Here is a 22,951-nt window from a genome sequence, read left to right as displayed (position 1 = left end):
AGCTGGCCTGTGCAATGCAGCCAGGCTCACTCGCATATTGGAGTGCGACCATGAATTTCTGACGGTCCTAGTACTGGATCTGTGGTTGGGAGGAGGGAGTGGGAAACCTCTGGAGGATCCAGAGGCTTCCCACTACTGAGGTAACCATCTAAATCTTACACCTGTGAATCCACCAGATTTGGTTTAAAGGTGTGCAAATTATCAGTTGTATGATTGCAGTAATACCCCCACAACACACACACACACATACACACACACACAGGGAGCCACATGCACACCTGCAGTGCTCATTTTGTTTAATAAAGCAGGCATGGATTTCTTCGATACAAGTTCATGCAGTGGGCATGTGCATTTGACTATTGGTATTCAGACACTAATTCACAAACTTTCAGGCCTTGTTCACATTGCGTTTGGCTCACGTGTCCATCCGTGGAGGGCTTATTTTTTTAAACGTTTTCCAGCGATTTTCTGCGTGTTCGCTTTTTTTTGTGGTAGTTTTATAAGCGCTTTTGCAAAGCGCTTCCGTCCTTTGATCCGTAAAAAAAGCCGTAAAAAAATAAATACAATATATATTTTTTTAAAAACCACTCATGCAATCGCTTGCCAAAGCGATTTTGTGAGCGTTTTTCCTTTTTTCCTATACTTTCCATTGAGACAAATTGCCTCAAAAATGGCCCAAGCACTGCTTTTCAAAGCGGACTGCAAACAAACCTCTCTGATATGAACTCTCTCATAGAGAATCATTGCACAAGTGCTTTCAGGGCGATTTTGAAAATTGCCCGCGCTTAACATTTTACAAAAACGCCTATAATGTAAACAACGCCTCAGAACTTTTTGAACCAGTAAAGTAACATTCTGATCACTGGCTCTAATTCTTATTTCTAAAGTGATTCAAGCATGTTCATCTCTCACACTTCTGGCATAAAAAGTTATAATAATAAAACAGCTCTCAAGGCCACTTCCTAAAACATTACATAGCTTGTAAAAGAAATTATTTTTTGATCATTCAACAACGATAACTACGTTGACAAGAGTACTAACTTTCTGAACTACAGTTACTGTTGCTGAAGAAGCTCTTGGTAATCAGAGAGCAGCTGTATGCATACTGATGCCAGAGCATAATTTGCAGATCTCTGATCTATGCCAGAATGTCAGACATGGATCTTGCCTGCTGAATGTCAGAGTTTGCATTAGTCTAATTGTCTCAGTTCCAAGCTATGTATATCTTAGTATATCCCACAAAAAGTTTGCAAAATGTTTTAGAATGTAAAAGTAAAATAATATAAAACAAAACTATGTAGATAATTCCTCATGTTTTTGTTATAATTCTTTGAACAAAAGATTTTTAATATTTTGAACTTGTGTATGGTTTAAAATAGTGGTGCAGTCTTCTTCACTATCAGCATGCTCCTGGGTTCTGTGTACCATGAAGATAATTGTTACAATATCTTGTCATTAAGGGGGCATAACTAGATTGTGTGGCATGCAAGGCGAGCATCAGCAGAGCATTATACATTAGCTGTTCCTGGCAGGTGGGCAGGTCTTCTTCACTCCTGTTCAGTGTAAAAGCACTGTACAGTCAATCATCATGCGGGCACCATCATGTGACAAAAACGGAAGCCGAATGGGGATTGACTGTATGGCGTTTGTACACTGAAGAGGTGTGAAGAGAATCAGAATCAGAATCAGAATCAATTTATTTTCGCCAAGTAAGTTTGCACCTACAAGGAATTTGTCTTGGCAGTTGCTTAACAAACACAAACAAAAAACAATACAAGGACAGACAGTGTGAATATTACAAGTTAAGGACATTATAAGTATAGTGGCAGTAAGCAATGTGAGAATTGTTCATTTACAGTTCTGTGCTGATTACTATCAAGTCCTAGCAGCTCTAACGTGGTTCAGCATTAAGTATGGCTACCGCTTGAGGAAAAAAACTGTTCCTGTGTCTGGAGGTTTTGGTAGCGATTGACCGGAATCTTACTCCTGAAGGCATGTGCTGGAAGATGGAGTGAGCTGGGTGAGAGGGGTCAGAGGCAATTTTGGTCGCTCTCTTTCTGCACCTGCTAGTGTAAAGATCCTGCAGGGAAGGTAAGCTACAGCCAATTATCCTTTCCGCTGATCGGATGATGCGCTGCAGCCTCCCCTTTTCTAATGCTGAGCAGGAGCTGAACCATACAGTCATGGATGATGTTATGGTGGATTCGATGATTGCAGTGTAGAACTGTACCATTAGATTTTGAGGTAGGCCAAACTTTTTCAGCTGCCGCAGATGGTACATTCTCTGTTGTGCTTTCTTGACAATAGTGGCAGTGTTGTTGTCCCATTTTAAGTCGTTTGAGATCGTGGACCCAAGAAACTTGAATGACTCTACTTGGGTTATTGTGGATCCATTTATGGTTAAGGGGAGGTGCTGGGGGGGGAGATCTCCTAAAGTCTATTATCATCTCCATGGTTTTGAGAGCATTTAGTTCCAAGTTGTTGCTGCTGCACCAGGAGGAAAGCTGTCCCACCACATGCCTGTATGCAGACTCATCCCCGTTTTGAATGAGACCAACAACTGTTGTGTCGTCTGCAAACTTCAGAACCTTAACAGATGGATCTGTGGAGATGCAGTCATTGGTGTAAAGTGAGTACAGCAGTGGGGAAAGCACACAGCCCTGGGGTGCACCAGTACTGACTGTCAGAGAGCTTGATGTGAGTTTACCAAGTCTAACACGCTGTCTTCTGTCGGTTAAGAAGTCGGTTATCCATTTGCAGAGGGATTCAGGTATGTGTAGCTGGGAGAGCTTGCTGTGCAGCAGTGATGGAATTATGGTATTAAATGCAGAGCTGAACCTGTCCTGCCACCAGAAGCAGATAATGTATAACACTCCATTGCCGCTCTGCATTACATACAGGAGCAGGTGTCATGGGAGATATTCCTACTTGTCATACTTGTATAATTCATCTACCTATTTCTACCTTTGCTACTATCACTGTGTTCCTTATATGCGCCGTGGGGCTGTAATGAAAAGTAATTTTGTTGGGGTTACATAATGACAAAAAATATTTGAGTCTTGAATGAAAGCTAGGCTTGAAAAAAAACAAAATCAGAATCCTTCCTTTTACACACATAACTAAAAAATAAAGTTATTCCTAATTATAGCTTACTTAAAGGAAAAACTGAAATGTTTGCATCGTAATTGTGATTTCAAACCCATCCCTAGTACTGGGGGTGGGGAAAAGCAGAGACCACACATTGGTGAAAGGGGGCTGTTGCCCATTAGTCTATGTGGCAGCATTTACAGAGCCAGAAGCTAACCAAGACTAAGGTGCTGGTCTTGGAGATAAAGACACCTTTTTTTACTCAAAAAGGTCCACATGGCAGATGTCCAATGAGCTCGCCCAGCAGTTGACTGCAGATATCTCTGCATACTTCTACTGACAGATGAGGCATCATAGCACAACCTGTAGTTGATCTGCAGTTGAGATGCATTGTAAAAATAATGTTTAAAGTGACAGCCAAATCAAAGCAAAAAGATGTGTGTACACTACTTCTAACAACCACAGCATGGCGCTACAGCAGTTGATTGATGGTGCATCACACACATGGCAAGCCTGGCAGTTGACTTAACACAGGGATGTCCAACTCCAGTCCTTAAAATTGCCCATAACTGTTTAGTAGATTTATGGGAAAGAATCCACAGGGTAGTATTAAACCCATGCAGCCAGACTGCATAATTTATTTCTAGGTAAACACAAGACAGTAAAAAGAGTTTACAGTGGTATACAAATTGTAGCATGATTACAAACTACATGTCTAAAAAGTTGCCATAAAATAAAAAAAGAGTGCCAGTACAGACAGAAAATAGATTATTTTCTGCTTTCCTTTTTTTTTTTTCCCTACAGGGAGTTTACATAGTAGGGCTGTAGTAAATCAGTATACCTAAAAACTCAAAGTAACAAATCACTGAATGTTTTAAACCTCAGCTGAGTCCTACATGAAATGAGTTTACTTGAAATAGGTGTTAAAATATTGGACTGGCTTCTTTCTTTTCTCAGACTGACTGCAAAGGGCATGCCAGTGTCCATCTAGCCATGTCACAGTTTAGCTATGTCTCATCCTAATTTCATGTTAAGCTACTTGGCCAGACGTGAGTTGTACAAGTATTGTAATGTCAAAGATAGTGCCAGGGGTTGCTTATTCTTCTCTGCCAATGAGTTGTTCTCTTGTATATAAAATATAGACAGTATGATTGCGGTTTAAGAATGTATAGCTTCAGCGGAGCCATGAGCACGAGGTTTACATGATGAAATGCAGATATTCGATTGGCTTGGACAGGATGACTACAATAGAAGTTTGTGGGCGCAGCAATTTATTCTGCTCTGAAAGTAACATCTTCTTGGTTTTTCTTTACATTTTTAAGCAGCAGTCTCGCTTCTTTTAACATAAACAGAGGAACATCTTTCAGCATTAAATTAATCTTATGGTTTCCCCACAGTTTATTTCTATAATGATATAACTTTCCAGAATGGTTTGTGTCAGATCTTTTGTTATTCACGTTTTTTTATTTTTCTAGCAATGCTAGTTCTGCAGTGGTGTAACGATTGTGGAACTTTCTCCGTGATCAGCGCACAACGCGTGCGCTGATACGGCGGAAATCCTCCACAAGCGTATATTTGCAGGCACCCAGCAAAAGGTGCTACGCACCTGTAGAGGGAAATTCCTGTCAGCAGATGGCGCTGGGGAGTGCAGAGGAACCAATCCTCTGTACCTCCACAAATGCCAGACAGGAATTGTACGAAGCGCAGAACGTAATCGCAAGAGAAGCGATTGCGAATGAGAACGAGCAAAGGGACAGATTGTATGTGTGTGCGCCAATCTAGTCGCCATCCCGCGACCGCGCACACACACCAGCAGATACGAAACAGAAACGCAACCGCAAGAAAGGCGATTGCCAGAAGTGACACAAGGCAGATCAGAACAGAATATGAGGATAGCAAAGGCACAGCAAATCATACAATGAGGAGATGCAGAAAATAACAAACGCTAGCTTACCGCGAACACCGCACTCATTCGCAACAGTGCACGCGGTTATGCGCGCTCTCCACGTGATAAGCACAATAGAGACAAGCACGCCTAACTAACCATCGACAGACAAACATGAAACAGAGGATGCGAACGCTTGCTTAACGGTTACCTCACCGAGCCTCCAGCAAGCGGTCGTAGCAGACAAGACAGACACACGAAAACAGGGACAAGCGAGAGATAGGATCCACAGCACTAGCGAAAGTGGCTAGCGCGATCCAGGTACAGAGTAGCAGAACAGAAGGATCCACAGCACTAGCGGAAAGTGGCTAGCGTGATCCCAGGAGACAGAACAGAAGGATCCACAGCGCTAGCGAAAAGTGGCTAGCGCGATCCCAGGAGACAGAACAGAAGGATCCACAGCGCTAGCGAAAAGTGGCTAGCACGATCCCAGGAGACAGAACAGAAGGATCCACAGCGCTAGCAAAAAGTGGCTAGCGCGATCCCAGGAGACAGAACAGAAGGGATAGCTGGTAGCAACCGCTGCACCAGCTATACTCCAAGAACAGAGATCAGAACCATTTCCTGTCGACCACCGCTGGGACAGGACAACAGCAACAGAACAAACAAACAGATAAACAATCCGAACTGCATTAGGGAATCTGCCTAGCACAGTTTCCAGGAATTACTCTAAGCTGATCTTCAAAGAAAGAGCATGGCTGACACTCTCCAGAGTGTTTCACAGGAAGACTCCTTATGAACAGCTAAGCATTGTGGGAAAGACATATTACTTATAGTACACGCCTCCAATGAATGTGGCCAGGCAATTTGCATGACAACGTATGCAAATTCCTCTGCAAGCACAAGCTGCAAAACTGACAGAAGCTCTTCTTTCCAGAGTCCTGCAGCATGCAAACCCAAACAATGGTCAAAAAGCTGCCCGCCTGCACAGGCAGCTAAGCGGATTCTCACAAGTGGCTTGCAAAAGTATTCGGCCACCTTGAATTTTCCACATTTTGTCACATTACTGCCACAAACATGAATCAATTTTATTGGAATTCCATGTGAAAGACCAATACAAAGTGGTGTACACGTCAGAAGTGGAACATATCATACATGATTCCAATCAATTTTTACAAATCAATAACTGCAAAGTGGGGTGTGCATAATTATTCAGCCCCCTGAGTCAACACTTTGTAGAAACACCTTTTGCTGCAATTACAGCTGCCAGTCTTTTAGGGTATGTCTCTACCAGCTTTGCACATCTAGAGACTGAAATCCTTGCCCATTCCTCTTTGCAAAACAGCTCCAGCTCAGTCAGAATAGATGGACAGAGTTTGTGAACAGCAGTTTTCAGATCTTGCCACAGATTCTCGATTGAATTTAGATCTGGACTTTGACTGGGTCATTCTAACACATGAATATGTTTTGTTTTAAACCACTCCATTGTTGCCCTGGCTTTACGTTTAGGGTCATTGTCCTGCTGGAAGGTGAACCTCCGCCCCAGTCTCAAGTCTTTTGCAGACTCCAAGAGGTTTTCTTCCAAGATTGCCCTGTATTTGGCTCCATCCATCTTCCCATCAACTCTGACCAGCTTTCCTGTCCCTGCTGAAGAGAAGCACTCCCAGAGCATGATGCTGCCACCACCATATTTGGCAGTGGAGATGGTGCATTCTGAGTGATGTGCAGTGTTAGTTTTCCGCCACACATAGCGTTTTGCATTTTGGCCAAAAAGTTCAATTTTGGTCTCATCTGACCAGAGCACCTTCTTCCACATGTTTGCTATGTCCCCAAATGGCTTGTGGCAAACTGCAAATGGGACTTCCTATGCTTTTCTGTTATTGATGGCTTTCTTCTTGCCACTCTTCCATAAAGGCCAACTTTGTGCAGTGCATGACTAATAGTTGTCCTACAGATTCCCCCACCTGAGCTGTAGATCTCTGCAGCTCGTCCAGAGTCACCATGGGCCTCTTGACTGCATTTCTGATCAGCGCTCTCCTTGTTCGGCCTGTGAGTTTAGGTGGACAGCCTTGTCTTGGTAGGTTTACAGTTGTGCCATACTCCTTCCATTTCTGAATGATCGCTTGAACAGTGCTCCGTGGGATGTTCAAGGCTTTGGAAATCTTTTTGTAGCCTAAGCTTGCTTTAAATTTCTCAATAACTTTATCCCTGACCCTGACTGGCCTGGTGTGTTCTTTGGACTTCATGGTGTTGTTGCTCCCAATATTCTCTTAGACAACCTCTGAGGCCATCACAGAGCAGCTGTATTTGTACTAACATTACATTACACATAGGTGCTCTCTATTTAGTCATTAGCACTCATCAGGCAATGTCTATGGGCAACTGACTGCACTCAGACCAAAGAGGGCTGAATAATTACGCACACCTTACTTTGCAGTTATTGATTTGTAAAAAATGTTTGTAATCATGTATGATTTTCATTCCACTTCTCACGTGTACACCACTTTGTATTGGTCTTTCACGTTGAATTCCAATAAAATGGATTCATTTTTATGGCAGTAATATGACAAAATGTGGAAAACTTCAAGGGGGCTGAATACTTTTGCAAGCCACTGTAATAGCTTTACAGTTTTCTGTAAAGTGTATTGACTACAGGAGAGCAACCATCCAGTATCTGGGAGGACCTGGAGTACAAAGCAGGCTAATAAGGTGGTTTGAGGAGCTGCAACCCACCTTTGAGAGTATATACTCTTATATACTTTTGTCATTCTGCTTGCCTGTGGACGAAGGTGATTCAGATAAATTGAAGCAAAATAGACAACATTTAATTTCAAATTTATCAAAACTGCAGCTCATCTTTGTTATCTGTATATAGAGTGTGTCATCTGGTCTTGTTGAATTCACACGCAGGTGTAATTCGAAGGATGTTCTCCCAATTTTCCCCAGTGCATATAGTGTGGGTTACGTCTTCTTCTACTGAGAAGAGTTCAAGAATGACAAAAAGCTACCAATATTTTATAATATACAAGTAAACCGTTGTAGAAATTTGAATAGCTCATTCTGAATTTAAAGCAAAGCCATACACAACCTAATTGCCAGACACACTGCAAAAATTAGCTGGTTAGGGACACTCACAACTGTGTAAAGAGTCCTAAGTCAGTGACTGTAGAGGTGAAAGGTTTAGCACATGTGCCTGTGGTTACTGTATGTCTTTAAATGTTTAGACTGAGAGATCTTCATAACCCATGTGCTGGGCTCTGTTTCAGAATAGCAACAGCGATTTTGAATGGACTGTCCATGTGCGCAAAACTAACTAGTTGCGCATGACTCCCAGCTGGGTTGTGCAGCTTGCGGAGCAGCCAGCAGGAGAATGGAGGGGACATAGACTATGCCGAGGGACCTCATGTGCTACAGGAGGCTGGAGGAAGCCCCAGGTACATTCAGTATTCCATTTTTGAGCTCTTTTCAGGGTTCCTTACTTAGCAAGTCCAAACTCGCTTATAAACTCTGTCCGAACTGGAACTATGAGAGCTTCCAGCCACTCACTCAGTATGTCCAGGTGTGGACCATAACTACAATTGTTCATATTCCATGCAGATAAATACTCAGGCAGGAAGAGGGAGCTAAAAACAATATATAGATTTCAGATTTGATAATGAATGAAATGTGTTGCCCAATCCTATAAACTCATGTTTGATTGACCATTGTCCTACCAGTGGGGCTAAAAACCCATTCAGGGTTAAAGAGGCACCATAGTGATATGACATGTAGTAGAATGTAGTAAATGATTCAGGATATCCACTTTTACTGTAATTATCCTGATTACAGCATCAGAAACACTTCATATATCAGATTCAGATTATTACAATCGGAATCAAATGAAAATCGGTGCCGCCAACTGTATGCCCGACCGACAATGCAACCGATTTCAGGCAGTCTCCTTTCAGGCAAGATGCCGGGCAGTCATGGTCAGTGGGTGCACAGCGGAAATGGCAAACGATATCGGGACAAGAAACAAATGAGTCGAAACCCCCGGCCCAGTTCCCACAGTGTATAAATGTGTATGTAATGTGTGCATTTATACATTACCTGTCCCGTGTTGTAGTATCTGTCTTCCGAATCCCCGCTCTTCTGTTAGCCCCATATACGCTAGATCTATGGCTACCTTAAGATCCTGTGCACAAGAATCTACAACAATGCTGTATAAACTTTCCTGCAAATACACTGCCACAATGCTGCACAATGGAGACTGCCTACCCTAGCCTAGATGACGAGCTCCTTAATGAAAGTGCTGAGAATAATGGAAGGACTTACCCTGGGCAACACCGCTGTTGTTATGATTATGTGCGCGCTGCTGACTTTCCCCGCTATACCTCACCATTATCCAGAGCCAGTCGCATTATCAGAGGTCTTCAGATGCATGCCATATGGATTTCTTTCATTTTGTCATTCTGGAAAACCAGGTATTATTTCTACTGGCTTCGGAACACACAGTAAACAAACATTACGCAGAGACACCTGACAAGACCAAATATGTGGCCACCTGTGATAAACTTCAGAATATAAGTCAGGAACAGGAAAGATTTTATAATTGGCAAACACTGATTAAATGATTTATAAGGTGATATTGTAAAAAAATAAACAAGTTGATTAATTACTCTATTTTCAGTACAGAGTTTCTCTTTAACTGATGCAGCATTCAGTTTTTCTTGGTAACATCACTGCTGCTCCCCAGTAACAGCTCCTCTCCTGTAAAGACAAAAAGAACATACACAGTAAACAGCACAAGACCCCAGAAAAATTGACATTGTCAGAAGTCTAAGTGGATTTAATTGCTTTTCAATGAGTGAATTTTACTGATGGGGAGTAAAAACATTCTGCCAACATGTACATTTCACTTACCCAGATAACCCAGATATCATTTCACATTTCACTTATCCAGAGAAACTTATAAGTCTCCAATTGCTAGTTAGTTTACCATTTGCAAACGAATTGAATGGCAGCTTGTTTTGATCTTGTCTTTTTCCTGGACATACTTAAATGACATCTGCCCTCTCCTCTCTTCATCCAGAGCAGTGGTCCTCAAACTAAGGCCCATGGGCCGAATGTGGCCCCCTGAGGCTTTTTTACTTGCCCCCACGCACAAAATGTTTTCCCTAGATATGGTGCTTTCTACAATATCTAAGCTCAATGTTATATTTTTCTACATTATTTTATCTATACTCCGGCCCCCTGCAGTCTGAAGTATGTTGTCCCGGCCCTTGACCAAATATGTTTGGGGACCCCTGATCTAGAGGTTCCATGGCTGATCAGTTGGGGGAACTGATGAAGTGGCAGTGTCACGCCATACATTTATGCAGCCCCATCTATGTGCTTTGAAACTTTCTCTTCACAACCTTAGGCTTGCCTAAATACTTTTTCTAGTCAGTAAATTTGTGCCTATTATTCCAGTATCTCTTTCATGTCCCTTCCTATGGCATGTGCTCATTTTTAAGTTAAACAATTCTCCGGATACGCTGACAGGTTTGGCTGCCAATGACACCAGGAGTTACATCAGCTCTGGTATATGTTCTTTTGAGCTATGTGAAGTTTCTACCGCTATGTTGGCCTTCCTCCCCCTACATAACAGAAAGCGTTGCTAACCCGGAGGCTGGCCTCGGCCCCACATTGCTACCTGAGGGGGGCTGAGTCTTAAGATCCTTGATGGTAAAGTTTGATGTCACTGGTGTACGCAGTCTATAAATTCCAGTAGAACTTTGTCAGTAAATGGAACAGAAGAGAAGGTCAGCACTGCTTCATAGTTGCTTTAATCAACATCAGTGTACTCAGTGAAAAACTGTACTAATGACAAACCAAAATCACATACCAGATTGTAGCAGGACATGCGGGTGCATGCATGGGGATGAGATAAGCCTGACGGCTGTTTCGTGACTATTTGCTTCTACAGAGGCTAAACCTCTTTAGCTTCCGTAGAAGCACATCGACGAAATGGCCATCAGGCTTCTCTCATCCCCATGCACCCACACGCATATCCTGCTACAGTCTGTTATGTGACTTTGGTTTGCCATTTGTACAGTTTGTCACTGAGTACACCGATACTGAAGCAGTGCTGACCTTCTCCTCCTCTTCTGTACAATTTACTGATCTTCATGTAGTCCAGGTTTAGGCATATGGTTCATATACAGCCTACCTCCCCCTCCTCCTCCATCCTCTCAAGTCTCCTTAACCTGCAGTGCCAATCTTCATTGTTGCTTCAGAACTTTTCTCCGTACACAGATCAACAGATTTTCAGGTCAGGTCATTCTGTCTGTTGTAAGGGGGAACCTTATGGTGTCCATGCCATTTTGCCATACAGTTTTTCCGGCACATTTCCAGCCCATGCTAAGGTCCTCTAGTTGTGATGCCATCACAGCATGCCATCTTAAAAAAGTATAATTTATTGAGCAAAATAATTCACAATTGGTAAAACCTATTGTTGATGCATAATAGATTCAAGCTACTGTATGTTTCCATAGCTCTTACTGTATATTCCCACATTTCTCTGTCGCAGTTAAGTTCCTGCTTCCATTAAACTGGTCTTCCTGTTATAGCTTAACCTCATGTTTTACTATTGTTGTTACCTCATATATCCTGACTAATTATGTTTGGTCTTACAATCTCCCACAGCGTATCCTAATAAAGCAACAGCGGTTCTTTTTTGGCCTATGACTCAGAAAATAAATGACCATTTTGTACTTTGCCAGCTAAACAAAGCAAGCTAAAGGCCACACACTACCTTTTTTAATGTAAGGCAAGCAGTCAGCCTGCATAGAGCCTGGAGGAGACCACTTTCAGTTCACTGTATCTTCCCCTATTATTTATTTGGTGGTGCATACTGGGGAAAGTCATACAGCTGGCCTTTGCAAATGCTTATTAACCACATGTGTTGATAATTCTATGTGAGCCAAGATGCGTTCTGCTGAAACTGCTATTACTTGCTCTTGTGATGGACTAAAGCAAATGTCTGCAGAGTTCTGTCTGAGATTTTCTATTCACTCCATGCTGTGCATCAAACTCCCACCAAAATCTCTGGTAATTGGATAAAGGAAAGAACATGTTTTCCTCTTCGCATAAGCCAAAATACTTGGTTAACCCTGTGCTTTGAGTTCTTGGGCTACATCTTTCGACCTAGCAAGGTTGTAACGAGGTGAATTACTGATAAATTTACTGCTGGTTCTAGACTTGCATATACATTGCAGCAATGAAATTTGGAGACTAAGAAAATATGAAAGGAAATGAGTCTTGGGGTTTCAACTATGTAATACTATAGATCAGTCTAGATATTTTTTTAGACCACACAATATATTTAAAAAATCCCATCAGGGATTTCTTTAAACGTTTATGATTTTACTATTTTTGTCTCAGGCACATAAAAGCTAAAATTCAGCAAGATTCTCTTTTTATGTACTTCACAGGGTTTATGGGAAAGATTTTATTTATTTTATACATTTATTTTCTAGCTCCATATCTACAAAGTATCTGTAAATACAGTCTGTAGAATTTCGACGAACAATGTCTGCCAAACCCCTTAACAAATATTGTGATGTTTTTAAAGGAAAAGTATAGTTTCATTAAAACATACTGTAAATTATATAAAATTTGTACACAGGTCATATTATAATTTAATGTTATTACAAATGTCCTTTTTACTTCAGTTTCATTCAGTAAAGTTTCTAAAACAGCCGAAAAATAAATTTTCTTATCCATGGCAATAGTAATCAGTTAGTACAGCTGTGCCCAACCTACGGCCCGCGGGCCATTTGTGGCCCGCGAGGCCAGTTTCTGTGGCCCGCGCGGCGGTGTCCTGCGGAGGGGGAGGCTGGGGGAGACTGAGGAGGCTGCCCGCGGAGGGGTAGAGGATCGGGTGGTATTGCGTAGTAAAGTATCGGCGTAGTCCCGCGCATACACGCTGGTATTCAGCCCCGGGTAGCGCTGGGATAGTTAGAAAGCCTCGCTCATTGGTTAGTGCAGGAACCTTCCTCCAATAGGAATTAGGCTGATTCCTATTGGAGGAAGGTTCCTGCACTAACCAATGAGCGAGGCTTTCTAACTATCCCAGCGCTACCCGGGGCTGAATACCAGCACATTCTCAAGTATGCGCGGGACTACGCCGATACTTAACTACGCAATACCACCCGATCCTCTCCTCTTCGGGCAGCCTCCTCAGCCGCACACAGAGCGGGCAGCCCACTCAGCCCCACACAGACAGGGCAGCCTCCTCAGCCCCACACAGACAGGGCAGCCTCCTCAGCCCCACACAGACAGGGCAGCCTCCTCAGCCCCACACAGACAGGGCAGCCTCCTCAGCCCCACACAGACAGGGCAGCCCACTCAGCCCCACACAGACAGGGCAGCCTCCTCAGCCCCACACAGACAGGGCAGCCCACTCAGCCCCACACAGACAGGGCAGCCCACTCAGCCCCACACAGACAGGGCAGCCTCCTCAGCCCCACACAGACAGGGCAGCCTCCTCAGCCCCACACAGACAGGGCAGCCCACTCAGCCCCACACAGACAGGGCAGCCCCCTCAGCCCCACACAGACAGGGCAGCCCACTCAGCCCCACACAGACAGGGCAGCCCCCTCAGCCCCACACAGACAGGGCAGCCTCCTCAGCCCCACACAGACAGGGCAGCCTCCTCAGCCCCACACAGACAGGGCAGCCCACTCAGCCCCACACAGACAGGGCAGCCCCCTCAGCCCCACACAGACAGGGCAGCCCCCTCAGCCCCACACAGAGCTGACAGCCCCCTCAGCCCCACACAGAGCAGACAGCCCTCTCAGCCCCACACAGAGCGGGCAGCCCCACACAGAAACTGGCTCACGTTCTCGCATCACAGATGATCATCTTCATTCTGTATTAAGAATAAATGTTACAAATTTGGAGCCAAATATCCAGAAATTGGTTTCTGAAAAACAGCCGCAAACTTCTCATTAAGAAAATGTGCATCAAATGGTGAGTACAACAATTCTTATATTGTCGTTTTCTTTCCATTTCCAACACCATGTTAACTGTTACTAGAAAAACGTTTAAAGTTTTACATCGAAAATTTGTATGCATGTGTTCCGGCCCTCGAGATTTTTCTTGATTTAAAGTTCGGCCCTCGGGCCAAAAAAGGTTGGGCACCACTGAGTTAGTAGACGGGATTTCCCCAAATCTTCTTTTTTTCATTATACTTGCAGATTCTGAGGTAAAATTACAAGCCATCTGTTGAAAGGTATATGGTATCCTGGAACATAAAACTTCACCCTTAGTGAAATACTTAAGAAAGAGATTTGAGTTAGTTTGAGCATAGACAGGTAACTTAAAGTTGTCGAATGTCTGAGTTAACTTCAAAGCTATTCCAGAGGAACTTTAGTGAAAAGGGGGAAAAATAAATCAATAGATTGCAAAGTAAGAAGTTAAAAAAAATAGAAGAGAGATCAAGAAATGATTGATATTCGCCATGCAATTTGTTCATATTGTTTGATCCACAATCAGCCTGCACATAATCATCTTTGCTACTGGCAGAAGTAAAAAATAAATAAAACAAAAAACAGACAGCACTAACTGCCATTATTAATAACCACACCCCTAACAATGTGATAGGCTAAAAGGTTTTTTTTATTTTTATAGATATACATGTGCACAGAGGGAGACACTGGTTGCTTGGCAGTTGGAAAAGGCTGTTATTTCCCACAATGCAACAAGACTCACAGACAAGAAACTGTCAGTACCTAGGTCCTGACATCACACCGTGGGAGGGGTTTCACCACAATATCAGCCATACAGTCCCTTCCTGATAATCTATTTGTGAAAAGGTAAAGATTTCTCATGAGAAAAGGGGTATCAGCTGATTGAGATGAAGTTTAATCTTTGGTTACGGTTCCTTTTTAAACATACGATCATCAACTTATCATCAAATTTGTTATGGGAGTCAGTAATTTATAAAAGTTGTGGCCATACACAATGAAACAGTCAGGAAATCAATCTTCACTGAATTTGCACGTAGGTTTTGGGGTTAATAATAAATTAAGTTGAATCTGAATTATAGTGAATTTGTCTATGCCTAGTAATTGCATACGATTGCTTAGGCTACTTTCACACTGAGTCACCCTGGAAAAACAGGATCGCAACACAACAGAGGGGTAAAGTTGCACCGCTTGTAATGCCTGAGGTGTGACATATACAGTGAGGCATACAGTATATAGAATTAATGATTCACTGTAACTGTTAAAGTGCACATTGAATGTTAATGCACATATGCATCACGTTATGCCAGACAAATCCAATGCACCAATGTGAACAGTACCATTACAATTGCATTGTGTTAGCAATGTGATTATATTGTCCGTGCAATAGATTGCATTCTGTTGTGCCTTTGAGCCAAGAGATGCATACAGAGCTGGTGGCTTGTAACACACCTATAGCCCTTCATTAAACAGAGGTACTAATCCAAATATATATACATTTGTATCTAGCTATTTGCTCCTCACCAGTACAAGGTAAGGAATTGTGTATGTGTTGAGGTTTGAAGAGTAGCAATTTTGGGTACCCAGTTAATTTATAGAGACACAACCCCCCCCCCCCCAGGATTTTATAGAATGGCCTGAAATGAACCCCAAAAGGCTTGTTTCCCTTGGGGCTGAATGTTCCTGATTTCATGCACATGAATATGGATCCGGAATCTCAGCCTCCTGAAATCAATAGGCTGCCTCTGAATTTGTGTGCAAGAAAAAAATCTGAAACACTGCTTCAGAATTGTGGACGACACATCCGAATCCCCATAGCCATGCATGGCACAGCTAGAGGGATTCAGATATGTAATCGGTATGCACAAGTGCCGGCGTCCATTTGGAGACAGAAAGCCTTGCGCTAGTGGCAATGGTACGCTACGCTCTTGCCATCCTAAAACTAAAGATAATTGCACATAAACACTTCACCTTGTATAAAATGTAATACCCAGAATAAACCACCTCAGGAACGTTGGTAGCCATGCAAATCAGTTCTTTTTGGCTTTATAAGCCAGGAAATACATCCAGAGCTTCTGGTTTAAAGCATATTTATAGTAGCAGTGGCATAGCTAAGGAGCTGTGGGCCCCGATGCAAGTTTTACAATGGGGCCCCCCAAGCACTCTATACATAACAATTGATACGGCGCACCAATACTTGCCAAGGACAACCACAGTGTCTGAGGAGCAAGAAAGGGATGGGGAACAGATTGTTAGGGATCACTACTATTCAAAGTATCTATAGAAGTGATTATTACCAGCACAGGACCAATAGAGAGCTAATACTGTAGTTGAGGGAGGGCCCTTCCGGGCCCCTCTGGCCCAAGGGCCCCGATGCGGTGGCTACCTCTGCACCCCCTATTGCTACGCCCCTGTATAGTAGGGATAGTCAATAAAATTGAAATAATTCTGAATTGATGCAGGATTATGAGTTATTTGCATCTCATTAATCATCGTATTGACCATCCCTAATCCATAGTCCAAAAGGCCCTTCCCACTATACCTTACAGACAGGACCGGTTCTTGTAACAATAGGGCCCCTGGACAAAGAGAACCCAGGGGCCCTCCTGACAGATGCCCCCTTCCCCCCAACCATAAAGCAGCATTACGGCCCCTTTGTTGCAGGCATATATTCCCACAGGGCCTCCGAGCTGGCTGCGCCCCCTCCCCACTCACCCCCAACTTAACTGTAGTCCTCAGTGACCCACAATGTCTTTGACAGAGCACCAACTCACCTGTCCCAGTGGGCATTCTCCTCTGTCACCCACGCCCGCTAGGACAGGTGAAATGCTACTCTGCCAAAGATGTGGCAGGGGAGCACAATTAAGTTGGTGGGGAGACACCTTGGTGGCCCCTACAGGCTATGGGGCCCTGGGGCAATTGCCCCCTTTGCCTCTATGGTAGCGCCGGCCCTGCTTACAGAGTAAGAAGAAGTTACAGGTGATTGCATGATTGGTACCAAGACAATCAGAGATTGGCAAATCATAGCATGGCCAAAATAATCACATATAACTAGGTAAAGAGGGGCTAATTAATTAATAATAGAGGAGAGAGCGGACAATTAATAATAGAGGAAAGCGTGGGCGAACCTGTAATGTAACTTTGTACATACTGTACTTATATTAACTTGTCCACCTTGAGTGGAGAGGTTGGGTTTTTAATCCATAGTTTCAGCCATGGAAATGTGACAAGCCTGGTTCCTCCTTGATCTGATTGTGAATGCTAGAGGTTGACTGCTATGGCAAGTCTTACCTGTGAGTACCGAAGTGTTTGTGTTATTCTCATCCATCATATTGCTTGTCTTACTACTCTACTGTGGGCTCTCACACTTCCTTTTTTGTTGATCATCTATCTACTCTGGGCTCTCTCTCATTTATTTAGTTGACTCCAACTCTTCGTAACCATATGTAATTCTACAGACACAGATGTGTCTGCCAATCACTGCTTCTTTCAGCTGTTGCATAGGCATGTTCATAGTTTCACATATGCTGTCTATCCATCTTAGCCTCTGCCGTCCTCTTCTTCTTTTGCCCTCAATTTTTCCAAGCTTCAATAATTTTCCAAAGAATCTGGCCTTCTCCATAAGGCCCTTATTCAATTCACTTTTTCAACTACGTTTTCTCCTAAAGAATATTTTTACATCTTATCAATAAAACACCTTTTAAACAAACAGCAAGCAAGAAAGCAGCAAGAATCATTTTGGCAGTACTTGTTTACCCACTTTCTGCTACTTTTTCAATTGCAGAGTACTGTAAAGTTAATTTAAACAGAAGACTAAAAATATGATCTCCTGAGTTTTCTCCCAGGTAATATTTTCAAACTTGTCAATAAAATGCATTTTAAATCACCAACAAGCAAGAAAATAGCCCATATGCAATTCACTTTTTTTCCCGAGTTTTCTCCTAAGTTATACTTTCAAACTTGTCTATAAGTGCCTTGTAAACCACCAGCAAGCAAGAAAATGCTAAAAATAATTTGGCTAGTACTATTTTACTGACTTTTGGTTTTGGGTACTTTTTCAACTGCAGAGCGCTGAAAAGCTGTATTAAATAGAAGATGAAAAATTATCTCCAAGGAGAAAACTCAGGAGAAAAAGTTAATTGCATATGGGCCCCTGTGTCCGAAGTATTTAAGTTTTATTAGTAGTATCAACCATTTTAGTGACCACTGAAGCCCATATGCAAGTAACTTTTTATCATGAGTTTTCTCCTAGTAGATAATTCTTGATCTTCTATTTAGAATAACTTTTTAGCCCTTTGCAATTTAAAAAGTATCAAAAAGTAGGTGAAAAAGTACTATCAAGTATCACTAATAATCACTATATCACTATTTTAAAGGGACCCTGAGCAGTACATAGAACAAAAAAATTCACTTACCTGGGGCTTCCTCCAGCCCACTGTAGGCCCGAGGTCCCTCCTGGCTCCTCTCCGTGTCCTGGGTGTCCGGCCGGCTCTTGTAGGGTCTTGATGCTTAATGTCATCACGCTGGCTGGTATGCGTCATCACGGTGTCCGGCATGACAGTCCTGCACTTGCGTGGTTTAGAGTTAGAAAACTGCAGGAAAAAAAAACATGTGCAGGACTGTTACACCGGCCACCGTGATGACGCGTAGCGGCCAGCGTGATGACACCAAACGTCAAGACCCAGGAAGAGCCGTCCCGACACGGAGAGAAGCCAGGAAGACGCCAGGGGACCTCATGGCCTACGGTGGGCTAGAGGAAGCCCCAGGTAAGTAACATTTTTTATTCTATGTACTGCTCAGGGTCCCTTTAAATATTTTCTTGCTTGTTGGTGATTTAGGAGAAAACGCAGGACAAAAAGTTAATTGCATATGGGCCACTGGCTTCATTCACTGGTATTGACTAGTTTGATCTTTTGGCGGGTCTATATGAAAAGGGCGCCGGTAAAAAAGGGCGCCTGGTGGAGCCCATATATACCAACTTCGGCTACAAAAAAGGCGCATGGTGTAGCCCATATAAAAACTTCAGCTACAAAAAAAAACTCTGGGATGTGTTAATTACTATTCCCCCTCCAGGCCGCCATGGATAGTGGGGGAATGAAATCATTTGGCTTCCAGCACTTGTAGCACATATAAAAACATAGGCTACAAAAAATGCAATAATATGGGCTACAAAGGGGCGCCCTACTGTAGCCGAAAACCTTGTAGCCGAAAAAATATGGGCTACAAAGGGGAGCCCGCTTGTAGCCTATATCAAAACTCGGGCGCCCTTTTCTACACCTTTTAGCTCATATTTCCAGAAATAACATTGATGTCTATGGCGGCGCCCTTTTCATACAGGCAGCTCGGGCGCCCTTTTCAACCGATACCCCTTTGGCAGTCCAGGGAACTCTCAGTAGCTTTCTTCACATCCACAATTCAATAGCATACATTTTTCTACGTATGACCTTATTTATAGTCCAACTTTCACAAACATGTGTTACTACTGGGAAGACCATAGCTTTACATCTACTCCAGGCTACTCTGTAAAATATCCACATGCTTCTCTATTGCTTCTCCTCTTTTCCCCTCTTCTCTCTCTCCATATTTCTGGACTTGTAAACATGTGGTTGTTCTGCATAATTTAGGTTTCATACATTGTCCTCATTTAAACAAGCATATATAATATGGTGACAGAAAATTTGGGCGTATGAGGCAAGTGTACAAAAAGGGCGCAGCCATTCACTCCCATAATAGATATCATTTGATGGGCGCCAAACAGGAAAAAAGGGTGCCCGAGATTATTAACGTTTTAAAACGGCGCCCGGAGATTATTAATGTTTTAATCTGCATTTGTGATGATTTAAGTTTACAAAATGCGCCCGTGACGAATAACGTATACAAAAATACTAAATATATCTATCGTATTTAACTAAAACAATGTTTAAAATGTTATCCCTTACTGTTTGTAAAACATTATTATTCACATAATAAAGCGATCAGCGCTTGTGATGATTTAAGTTTACAAAATGCGCCCGTGACGAATAAAGTTTACAAAAATACTAAACATATCCATCGTATTTAACTGAAACGTTATTAAAAATTGTATCCCTTACTTGTAAAACATTATTATTCACATAATAAAGCGATCAGTAAGTACATTGTAATGTATTTTTTCACTCACTATTTCTAAAACATTATTATCCACATAGTAAAGCGATCACAAAGGGGGGTTTTAGGGTTAGGCACCACCAGGGGGAATTAGGCTTAGGCACCACCAGGGGAGATTTAGGGTTAGGCACCACCAGGGAGGTCTAAGGGTTAGACACCACCAGGGGGGTCTTAGGATTCTCGGGATCTATTTTGTGTGTGTGTGTGTGTGTGTGTGTCCCACAGGCACTTGTGTTGCAAATACAGCCCTGTCAGTCAGGCGCAGCATCTGGACCTTGGCCCCTTTGCAATTCCTACTGTGCAACTGCCAGGCCCAGCACATTCAGTGACTACTTGTGTGTGACAGCTGCACATTTGTAATACCAATCACTGCATACTGACCTGTTCAGTGCACCTACCTACCTACGTGAGCGCACGCAGTGTTATATACCAGTCAGTCGCTGCACCTGTTCACGGTACCTGTGTGTGTGACAGCTGCACATTTGTAATACCAATCACTGCATACCCACCTGTTCAGTGCACCTACCTACCTACATGAGTGCACGCAGTGTTATATACCACCAGTCACTGCACTTGTTCACGGTACCTGTGTGTGTGACAGCTGCACATTTGTAATACCAATCACTGCATACCCCCCTGTTCAGTGCACCTACCTACCTACGTGAGTGCACGCAGTGTTATATACCAGTCAGTCGCTGCACCTGTTCACGGTACCTGTGTGTGTGACAGCTGCACATTTGTAATACCAATCACTGCATACCCACCTGTTCAGTGCACCTACCTACCTACGTGAGTGCACGCAGTGTTATATACCACCAGTCACTGCACCTGTTCACGGTACCTGTGTGTGTGACAGCTGCACATTTGTAATACCAATCACTGCATACCCACCTGTTCAGTGCACCTACCTACCTACCTACATGAGTGCATGCAGTGTTATATTATATACCAGTCATTGCACCTGTTCACGGTACCTGTGTGTGTGTGTGTGACAGCTGCACATTTGTAATACCAATCACTGCATACCTGTTCAGTAGTACACTTACCTACGTGACCGCAAGCAGTGTTATATTATATACCAGTCACTGCACCTGTTCACGGTACATGTGTGTGTGACAGCTGCACATTTGTAATACTAGTCATTGCATAATTGTTCACATTATCTGTGTGACCACACGTTGTGTAATATACCAGTCCGTGCATACCTGTTAACTGCACCTGTGTGACAGCTGCACATTGTATTGTAATAGCAGTCACTGCCTACCTTTCACTGCACCTGCGTGACTGCACATTTTATTAGTCAAGTCAGTGCATACCTTTCACTTCACCTCCCCCCCCCCCCATTTTGGACAAAACAACAGGCAGAGGCAGAGCCAGAGGCAGACCCAGAGACAGGCCACCAGGCAGGTCTGTTCGAGGTCGTGCTGACGTGATTTTGTGCGGCCCTGGCCCAAAGTATAGTGCTCTGAAGAAGGTAAGTCCCATCAACTCCCAAGATTGTCAGGACGTGGTTGACTATTTAACACAGAACACCTCATCTTCCACAGCCACCAGCGCTACTACAAGCACCACATCCGCTGCATTTGGCACTTCACAGGAGTTATTTAGTGGGGAATTAACTGATTCTCAGCCTCTATTGTTACAACAAGAAGAAGGCGCTAAGCAAGATTATAAAATACCTGCTGTTGGTGCCATTTATGAGGTGTCTGAGGCAAGCGAAGCTGGGGAGGATGATTATGATGATTATGATGATACGGATGCCATGTGGGATCCTAATAGACAAGATGATCAAGGGGACAGTTCAGAGGGGGAGTCACAGAGGAGTAGGAGGAGATGAGTTCCTGAAAGAAGCAGGGGAAGCTCATTGTCAGAAATAGCTGGTGGCAGTGTCTGGTACCATGTATCGCCACCTATAGACAGCCAGCCAACATGACTTTCAACGTCAGCTTCTGATGCCACCATAGTGTCCACACCCCTGGGCTCAACGGTGTGGAAATTTTTTTGTGTGTCTGCCTCAGATCAGAGCAATGCCATCTGTTCTCCCTGCTGCAAAATTGAGCCGTGGAAAGGCCAACAGCCGCGTAGGGACAACTGCCTTGTCCCTACGCGGCTGGAGAAACATGGAGAAAAGGCACAAACTGCAATGGAAAGACCACCTGGGGAAAAGCAGCACACAAAAGAAAAGCCACCCTCCTTCTCCTCTTCCTCCTTCAGGTGCATCATCTTCAGCCGATTTCTCTCTTGCCTCTTCACAATCACAGCCACCCTCCTCCACTCCGCCTCTCAACTTGAGCGGTTCCTGTTCCTCTGTACACAGCAGTAGCCAGGTGTCCATGAGGGAAATATTTGAGCGGAAGAAGCCAATGTCTGCCAGTCACCCCCTTGCCCAGCGTCTGACAGCTGGCTTGGCGGAATTGTTATCCCGCCAGCTGTTACCAACTTACCATACCAGCTGGTGGACTCTGAGGCCTTTCGAACATTTGTGGCCATTGGGACACCACAGTGGAAGATACCAGGCTGCAATTATTTCTCCAAAAAGGCGAAATCCAAACTGTACCGTGAAGTTGAAAGGCAAGTGGTGTCATCTCTGGCACACAGCGTTGGGTCAAAGGTCCATCTGACCACGGATGCCTGGTCTGCTAAGCACGGTCAGGGCAGGTACATTACTTACACAGCCCATTGGGTCAACCTGGTGACTGCTGGCAAGCAAGGAGTACGTGGCTGTGCAGCGGACCTAGTTGTGACACCTCCACGGCTTGCAGGCAGGCCTTCTGCCACCTCCTCTCCTCCTGCTACATCCTCTTCACTGTCGTCCTCCTCCTCCTCCTTGGCTGAGTGGCAG

The sequence above is a fragment of the Hyperolius riggenbachi genome, chromosome 5, assembly GCF_040937935.1.
Source record: "Hyperolius riggenbachi isolate aHypRig1 chromosome 5, aHypRig1.pri, whole genome shotgun sequence".
NCBI lineage: Eukaryota > Metazoa > Chordata > Amphibia > Anura > Hyperoliidae > Hyperolius > Hyperolius riggenbachi.
This window is presented reverse-complemented; position numbering follows the sequence as displayed.